The sequence below is a fragment of the Pipistrellus kuhlii genome, unplaced genomic scaffold (assembly GCF_014108245.1).
Source record: "Pipistrellus kuhlii isolate mPipKuh1 unplaced genomic scaffold, mPipKuh1.p scaffold_m20_p_1, whole genome shotgun sequence".
NCBI classification, from domain to species: Eukaryota; Metazoa; Chordata; class Mammalia; order Chiroptera; family Vespertilionidae; genus Pipistrellus; species Pipistrellus kuhlii.
Genome location: NW_023425404.1, coordinates 52,337,521 through 52,346,962, shown reverse-complemented (window position 1 = coordinate 52,346,962; position 9,442 = coordinate 52,337,521).

Below are 9,442 nucleotides of genomic sequence, written 5' to 3'. Positions count from 1 at the left end.
ATGTGAGAGTGAAATATCACCTATCACCTACCTCCTGCACTGGGGATCAAGTCTGCAACCCTGGCCTGTGCCCTTACCCAGAACTGAAAGGGCAACTTTTAGGTGCACAGGATGATATTCAACCAACTGAGCCACAATGGCCAGGGCCTTTCTCTGCTTCTTCTTTTTTTTAATTAAATCTTTTTTTTTTGTAAACAATAAAATGGAATCTATTTTTATTTTATTTTTTAAATTGTTCTTAATTTATAGTCCTTTCTTTCTTTCTTTCTTTCTTTCTTTCTTTCTTTCTTTCTTTCGATTAAAACAACAATCCTTTATTCTTATTCATGCATCTGCTGTTGGGCTGGCATGGGGGTGAAGGTAGTTTTTTTTGTTTGTTTGTTTTTTTACCTTTTTTTAAATTAAATTATTATCTGTGTACATATTTTAACATTCCCCCAACCTCCCAAACATACCCTCCCTCCCCAGAGTTTTGTGTTCATTGGTTGTACTTATTTGCATGTATACGAGTCCTTCGGTTGATCTATTATCTCTCCCAGATCTCCCTCCCCTCCCCACTGTAATTTGACAGTCTGCTTGTTGCTTTACTGTCTCTATATCTATCTTTTGGTTCATCAGTTTATAATTTTCTTTAAATATATATATATTTGATTTTTTACAGAGCAGAAGAGATGAGGGATAGAGAGTTGGAAACATCGATGAGAGAGAATCATCAGTCAGTTGCCTCCTGCACACCCCCCACTGGGGATGTGCCCACAACCATGGCACATGCCCTTGATCAGAATTGAACCTAGGACCTTTCAGTCTGCAGGCTGATGCTCTATCCACTGAGCCAAACTGGTTTCAGCTATCATATTCTTTATTATCCATAAATGAGTGAGGTATGTGGTGTTTCTCTTTCATTGACTGGCTTATTTCACTCAGCATGATGTTCTCCAATTCGATCCAGGTTGCTGCAAATGATGTGAATTTTTTCTTTTTTATGGCAGCATAGTATTCCATTGTGTAGATATACCATAGTTTTTTTATCCAATCATCTGCTGACGGGTAAATCTTTATTGTTGAATGTATTACGTATGTCCCCTTTTCCCCCCTGACCCCCTTCTAGCCTGTCCTCATTCCCAGTCCCAGGCCTTCACCACCCTATTGTCTGTGTCCATTAGTTGTGCATAGATATAGATATAGATATAGATATAGATATAGATATATTTATTTTTACTGTGGGTTGTGCATATATGCATACACGGGGTTTTTTTGTTTTGTTTTGTTTTTTAAATATATGTTATTGATTTTGTACAGAGAGGAAGGGAGAGAGTTAGAATTAGAAACATCAATGAGAGAGAGTCACCGATCAGCTGCCTCTTTCACACCCCCTACTGGGGATGTGCCCGCAACCAAGGCACATGCCCTTGACCGGAATTGAACCCGGGACCCTTCAGTTGCCAAGCCAACGCTCTATCCATTGAGCCAAAACGGTTTCGGCTGCATACACGTTTTTTTGGTTGATCTCTTCCCACCCACCCACCCTCCCCTGCCTTCCCTCTTGAGATTCCGAAGTCTTTTGTGCTTCTATGTCTCTGGATCTATTTCCTTTCTTTTCTTTTAAGGCCTAGCTAGAGTCAACTCTAAAACCTTGGCCAACCTGGTTAATCACTGAACTTTTCTTGGAACATTCCATCTGTACCACTTGTGTGACATGTTGGGAAGCACTACTAAATAGCAACTATAACTAAGCATGTGTCTTGTTCCCTTGAATAGACTGTGAGTTCCTTGGGGGCATCAGGCCTTCTTTTTTATTTATTTATTTATTTATTATTTTAAAAAATATATATTTTATTGATTTTTTACAGAGAGGAAGGGAGAGGGATAGAGAGAGTTAGAAACATCGATGAGAGAGAGTCATCGATCAGCTGCCTCTTGCACACCCCCTACTGGGGATATGCCCGCAACCAAGGTACATGCCCTTGACTGGAATCGAACCCAGGACCTTTCAGTCCGCAGACCGACACTCTAGCACTGAGCCAAACCGATTTCGGCAGGCCTTCTTTTTTTTTCTTTTTAAAAAAATATATTTTATTGATTTTAGATAAGAAGAAAGAAGGAGAGAGAGATAGAAACATCAATGATGAGAGAGAATCATTTATTAGTTGCCTCCTGCATGCCCCCTACTGGGGATCAAGCCCACAACCCAGGCATGTGCCCTTGGCCAGAATCGAACCTGGGACTCTTCAGTCCGCAGGCTGATGCTCTATCCATTGAGCTACCAGCTAGGGCAGACCTTCTTTTCCATAATACTCAACACCCAGCATATCGCCATGCACTTAGGACCTTAGCAAGTCATTGTTTGATTGAAGGCCATCTTAGGGCAGCCAATAATCAGTCCAGTGGTTTTCAGACTTCAGCAGGCACCAGTCACCTGGAGGGCTCGTTAAAACAGATTGCTGGGCCTCATCCTTAAATGTTTCTGAGTTAGTAGGTCTGGAATAGGGTCTAAGAATTTGCATTTCCAACAAGTTTCCAGGTATTCTATAGAACTAGATGTACCAACCAAAACCGGTTTGGCTCAGTGGTAGAGCATTGGTCTGCGGACTGAAGGGTCCCAGGTTCGATTCCAGTCAAGGGCATGTGCATTGGTTTTGGGCACATCCCCAGTAGGGGGTATGCAGGAGGCAGCTGGTTGATGTTTCTTTCTCATCGACGTTTCTAGCTCTCTATCTCTCTCCCTTCCTCTCTATAAAAAAATCAATAAAAATAAATAAATAAATAAATAAATAAGAACTAGGTGTACCAGTTAATAATGTGGATTTTTTTCAATAGATGGAGTTACATACATGTTGATATATATGCGACTTGATATATATGCTATTTTGTTGTATTAACAACAAACTTTATTTTTTATTTTTATTTTTTTAATTATTTTGTTTAAATTTTATTAGTTCAAGCGATTGCCTACCTTAAATAGAGTTGAAATAACTTATTTTATGTTAAGGAATCATAATGTTTTTTACAAGAAAAAAATAAAGGTCAAATAGAACTTGTAAAGAAATATGTAAAGGTGTATAAATGTATTTCACTCATTATTATTAGTCAAAAATTGGGATCTATTCAAGGACTTAAAACTATCTCTGCCTTAATATAATTGAAAAACCATTAATGTCTAACAATAACTATTTTTTAAAATTTTTTTTCTTTTTTTCTTTTTTTATTGAATCTGTTGTATTAACAATGGTTAATACAATTCTATAAGTTTCAGGTGAACAATTACATAATACATCATCTGTATATTGTATTATGATGCTTTTATTATTATTACATTTTTATGTTAAGTATAAGCTCTTGGGAAAGAAGCCAGTGTTTTCTTCCTTTTTTTTTTTAATTGATTTTTTTTTGCCCCCCTCCCTCCCTCCCATACATACCCTCCCTCCCCAGCGTTTTATGTCCATTAGTTGTACTTATATGCATGTACACAAGTCCTTTGGTTGATCTATTATCTCCCCCAGATCTTCCTCCCCTCTCTACTGTAATTTGACAGTCTGCCTGTTGCTTTACTGTCTCTATATCTGTCTCTTGGTTCATCAGTTTATAATGTTCTTTATCATCCACAAATGAGTGAGGTCATGTGGTGTTTCTCTTTCATTGATTGGCTTATTTCACTCAGCATGATGTTCTCCAATTCCATCCAGGTTGCTGCAAATGATGAGAATTCCTTCTTTTTTATGGCAGCATAGTATTCCATTGTGTAGATGTACCATAGTTTTTGGATCCAATCATCTGCTGACGGGCACCTAGGCTGTTTCCAAATTCTGGCTATTGTAGATTGTGCTGCTATGAACATAGGGGTGCATATATCCTTTCTGATTGGTGTTTCTAGTTTCTTGGGATATATTTCTAGAAGTGGGATTACTGGGTCAAATGGGAGTTCCATTTTCAATTAACAACAAACTTTAAAACTTCATATGTCAAATTTTCTGAGGGTGTTATCATAGATATTTTTACACTTAAAAATGTCAAATTTCATGCAAAAAAAAAGAGCATTTGTGGGAAGTTTTAATTCATTATTTTATTTTGAAATAAAGTGCTGCTAAACGTTATCGTATACTTTGGGAAGCTTTTGGTGAACATGCTCCATTTCAAGATACTTGTGAACGCTGGTTTAAACGTTTCAAAAGTGGTGATTTCTATGTGAAAGACAAAGAACATCCAGGTCAACCAGAAAAGTTTGAAGACCAACAATTACAAGCATTATTGGATGAATTTGCATGTCAAACTCAAAAATAACTTGCAGAAAGGTTAAACTTTGCTCATCAAACAATTTCTGATTGTTTACAAGCAATAAGAAACATTTTAAAGGAAGAAAAATGGGTGCCACATCAACTGAACCATAGACAAATGGAAAACCAAAAAGTCATCAGTAAAATGTTGCTTCAACAGCACGAAAAAAAGGTCTTTTTTTTTTTTTTTTCATTGAATTGTGACTGGCGATGAACAGTGGATTTATTCTGAGAATCCCAAACACAAAATCATGGATTGATCCAGGTCAACCATCAACATCAACAGCAAGGCCAAATCGCTTTGGAAAGAAGACAATGCTCTGTGTTTGGTGGAATCAGGAAGGTGTGGTGTATTATGAGCTTCTAAAACCAGGTGAAACCGATAATACTGATCACTACTGTCAGTAATCAATTTGAACCATGCTTTGATCATAATATGATCAGAATGGGCCAGAAGACATGGCAAAGTAATTTTGCTTCATGATGAAGCACCATCACACATTTCAAAACCAGTTAAGGAAGTATTAATCCACCTGCCATATTCACCAGACCTTGCTCCTTCAGATGACCACTTGTTCTGATCAATGGCACACACACTTTCTGAGCAGCCTTCAAAACATACGAAGAAGTGAAAATTGGTTTTTTGAATAGTTTGCCTCAAAACAAGAAAAGTTCTTCCCTGACTGGTTTGGCTCAGTGCATAGAGCATTGGCCTGCAGACTGAAAGGTCCCAGATTTGATTCTGGTCAAGGGCATGTACCTTGGTTGTGGGCACATCCCCAGTAGTGGGTGTGCAGGAGGCAGCTAACCAATGATTCTGACTCTCTATCCTCTCCCTTCTTCTCTGTAAAAAATCAATAAAAAAGATATTTAAAAATAAAGTTCTATTGGGACAGTATCTACAAATTACTTGAAAGATGGGGGAAATGTGTAGCTAGCGATGGACATTACTTTGAATAAAGCACTTTTGGTGTTTCTCTTGAAATGATTACAAAATCCGCACTATTAACCGGCACACCTAGTCGCTTAAATCACCCCACTCAGGGAGACAGACGGCAGAAACCTAATTAATGCCGTTTGCTAACCACACCCAAGGACAGTTGAACTCGAAGGAATGCACAGTAGCCCAGCGTATGCTCATTTCTCCACCTGGCCCCTCCCGTTACCCTGGGCCAGTGGTCAGCACACCACGGCTCGCGAGCCACATGCAGCTCTTTGGCCCCTTGAGTGTTCTAACGCCACTTCTTCAAAATAGACTCACCCAGGCCTAAAACCGACTTCTGCGCATGGGCCACGAAGTTTCAAATGCACTGTACGTGTGCACCCGCACGTGGTACTTTGTGGAAGAGCCACACTCAAGGGGCCAAAGAGCCGCATGTGGCTTGCGAGCCCCCGTTTGCCAACCACTGCCCTAGGCCCTTCCTTGTATCACTGTTCTCAGTTTTAAAAGTCCTCCTGATGTGATACAATTGGAAATACAGTAGAAAACATTTTCTCCAAAAGCTTTATGCCAAAAAATTGAGCCTGGCCCTCGCCAGTTTGGCTCAGTGGATAGGGTGCTGCCTCTCAGACTGAATGGTCCTGGGTTCGATTCTGGTCAATGGCATGTACTTTGATTGCAGGCTAGATCCCTGGGCCATAGTTGGGACACATATGGAGGCAACCAATTGATGTGTCTCACATCCATGTTTCTCTCTGTCTCTCCTCCTCCCTTCCATTCTGTCTAAAAATCAGTGGAAAAAAATATTCTTGGGTGAGGATTAATAACAACAACAAAAGAAACCAAGGGTCTTTGAAAAAATGGCTGATTCTAGGATTGGAACAGGAAATAGACAAATTGAGTCTGGAGCATTTTATAGTTCCAGAAAGTAAGGAAGTGCCCCAACCAGGGCCAGGAATCGAGCCTGCAACCGAGGTATGTGCCCTTCACTGCAATCAAACCCAGGATCCTTCAGTCCTCAGGCCAACACTCTACTGACCGACCAACCTGGTTAGGGCAACTTTTGGTTCCTTTTATTAGAAAATGGTATTAGAGCCGACACTGGTTTGGCTCAGTGGATAGAGCGTTGGCCTGCGAATTGAAGGGTCCCAGGGACTGAAGGGTCCCAGGTTCGATTCTGGTCAAGGGCATGTACCTTGGTTGTGGCCACATCCCCAGTAGGGGGTGTGCAAGAGGCAGCTGATCGATGTTTCTCTCTCATTGATGTTTCTAACTCTATATTCCTCTCTGTAAAAAATCAATAAAATATATATATTTTTTAAAGAAAATGGTATTAGAAACAAAGATTTAGGTGATATGCTTATTGCCATGGGGGTGTCTTCCTTTTTGACCCTTCTCAGGTAACAATGGAAATATCAGTATATACTGTTATATATACTCATATTTATAAACATTTCTACATATAACCATCTGAATTTATATGTGGAGAGTTTTTTTTACAGTTTGTTACAGATATGTAGTGTAATATTTATAGCTGCAATTATATAGCTAAGATCTGCTTTTAAAAACTCCAGAAAGTCCTGGCCATGTAACTCAGTAGGTTGGTGGATCCTTCTGATTTGCTAAGCTTTCAGGTTCGATCTACATTTAGGACACGTGCAGGAATCAACCTGTGAGTGCATGAATGGGTGGGATAACAAATTGATGTTTCTCTTTCTCTCAAATCAATAAATAAAAACTTTAAAAACATTCTTTATAAAAATAGAGTCAGAAATGCTTCAGTTGCCAGGCTGCAATTAAAGAGGGCCAAGAGAAATACAGACAGCCAGATATAATTTTGTTTAAATCCTTACCCGAGGATATTTTTATTGATTTGAGAGAGAGGAAAAGAGAAAGAGAGAGAGAGAGAGAGAGAGAGAGAGAGAGAGGGAGAGAGAGAAAGAGAGAGAGAGAAACATCAAATTGCCTCCTGTAGGCACCCAAGCCAGGATCAAACCCTGGATATGTGCTCTGACCAAGAATCAAACTTGCCACCTTTTGTTGTACTGGGAACAGGCCAATCAACTGAGCCACACCAGCCAGACCAGATATGGGGCATTTAGACACACAGACACACACACACGCACACACACACACTCACACCTGAAACACTTCCTCTTTAGGTGTAATTCTGCCATCCCTACGTGAAATTTTGAAGAGGACAAATTTTGTTCTTTCACACATTTGGACTCATCTGCTGGTTCAGAAACCCCAAACTTATTGCTCTCTTCCTACTTCCTAAATCTGCTTTTGGGGTGAAATCTGATTATCTGAAAGTCCCCTATGATTATGAATCAAAGCCTGGTTTCTTCTAGGAAGTTACCTTTCTGCTTCATCTTTGGCCAGGAGCGGCACTGTTTTTGGCTTAGGAATTTCAGGCAAGGTGTATTTAGCTGGTGCAACAACAGTCCCCACCACCCCGGAATCACACCTGCAGGTCCTTGTCCCCCAAGCCCCACAGGCACAGGTCCCTGTTTCTCTAAGATGATGAGGTACATAGTCTGTGGCCTGCCCCATTTCTTCAGTGAAACTTCTCAACTCTCCCCTCTTTAACCGGTAGTTGGGAAAGAGTAGGTCCTTGATCATAGGGCTGGGGAAACCACCAGGACTCCAAGGCTCACCTTGTATCATCTTTTTCTTTTTTCTTAAAAAAAAAAATATTTTATTGATTTTTTTACAGAGAGGAAAGAAGAGGACTAGAGAGTTAGAAACATCGATCAGTTGCCTCTTGTACACCCCCTACTGGGGATGTGCCCGCAACCAAGGTACATGCCCTTGACCGGAATTGAATCCGGGACCCTTCAGTCCGCAGGCTGACGCTCTATCCACTGAGCCAACCCGGTTTTGGTATCATCTTGTATCCTCTTGGTGTACTGTCCCCCCACCCCCGCCCCCGCCCCAAACTCTGAAAACAATGAAGCAGCTGCTTCCTGAGAAGGCAGAGAGTGGGCAGATTCTTAATTCACCTGAGTAAGGAAATGCCAGGGTCCAACCTAGCTCTATGTATAAGGGACTGTTTAGGCTCTTCATCTCCCTGGCAGCCCCTTCCTACTCCCCAGGGATGGATCATAGGGGCCCCTGTTCCGCTCTGAGGACAGGAATTGCTGGGACAGCTGCTCCTGCATTAGGTCAAACACATTTCCTGTTGATTTGATTAGTTTCCTTCCAAGCACTGCGTTTTTGAAAGGAAGGGAGATTTTTGCAAGCATAGGCAGCCAACCTCCTCCAGTCGCAAGTGCTCTTGCTCTTTCTCTCTCTCTCTCCCTCTCTCTCTCACACACACACTTTCTCCCATCCACCCACAAAGTGTCAGTCACATTTAGAGTTTGCATAAATGCACAGCCTCCCTCATATATCACAATGCACACCCTCTCACCCACCTACGCACCTCTGCCACAAAATCACACCTGCTTGCAGACTCTTAAAGTATGTTCTCTACCAGAGAGAGAGAGAGAGAGAGACAGAGAGACAGAGAGAGACAGAGAGAGACAGAGAGAAAGAGAGGATAGGTAAGAATGGGTGTGAGGGCTCAGGAAGGCAAGCACCCTATTGGATCTGGGAACTCTGAAGATCAGAGCCCTATAGTCTGCCCTACCCTGCAAGTAGAAATTCTGAGAATTGAGAGGGGTTCTGAAGTAGGGGTAGAGGAAGCAGGAACTCAGGGCTCCTGGCCCCATGGAAAGTGTGCTGTTGGCGGGGGACAGTGGTGTGCCTCCCGTCGGCAGCTGAGGTAGGAAGTCGGACAAGGCGCTGAGAAAGAATGGAACAGCACCCATGACGTGTCCGAGAAGCCCATTTGACGGGTAGGAAATGAAGGCCCTTGGGCTGGGATTCTTTGTCAGGGTTCAGGAAATGGTGGGGAGGGCAGTGAAGGAAGTGGAAGGTTGTGTTTAACATTCTCTAGGAAGGGTCTTTCCCACATCAGTCAGGCTTCCTTCCACTGCAAATGTGTAGTCCCCAGGAGAGGAGAGGTGGGGGAGCCTGAGAAGTGACAAGGACTCAGTCGAGTGCAGGCCTGCAGCAGCCACATTGCCCTATGGCAGCCCTTCCGAATCTGGTTTCGGCCCAAGCTCAGAATCTATGGATTCTGGCTGAAACTGGTTTGGCTCAGCGGATAGAGCATTGGCCTGTGGACTGAAAGGTCCCGGGTTTGATTCCAGTCAAGGGCATGTACCTTGGTTGCGGGCACATC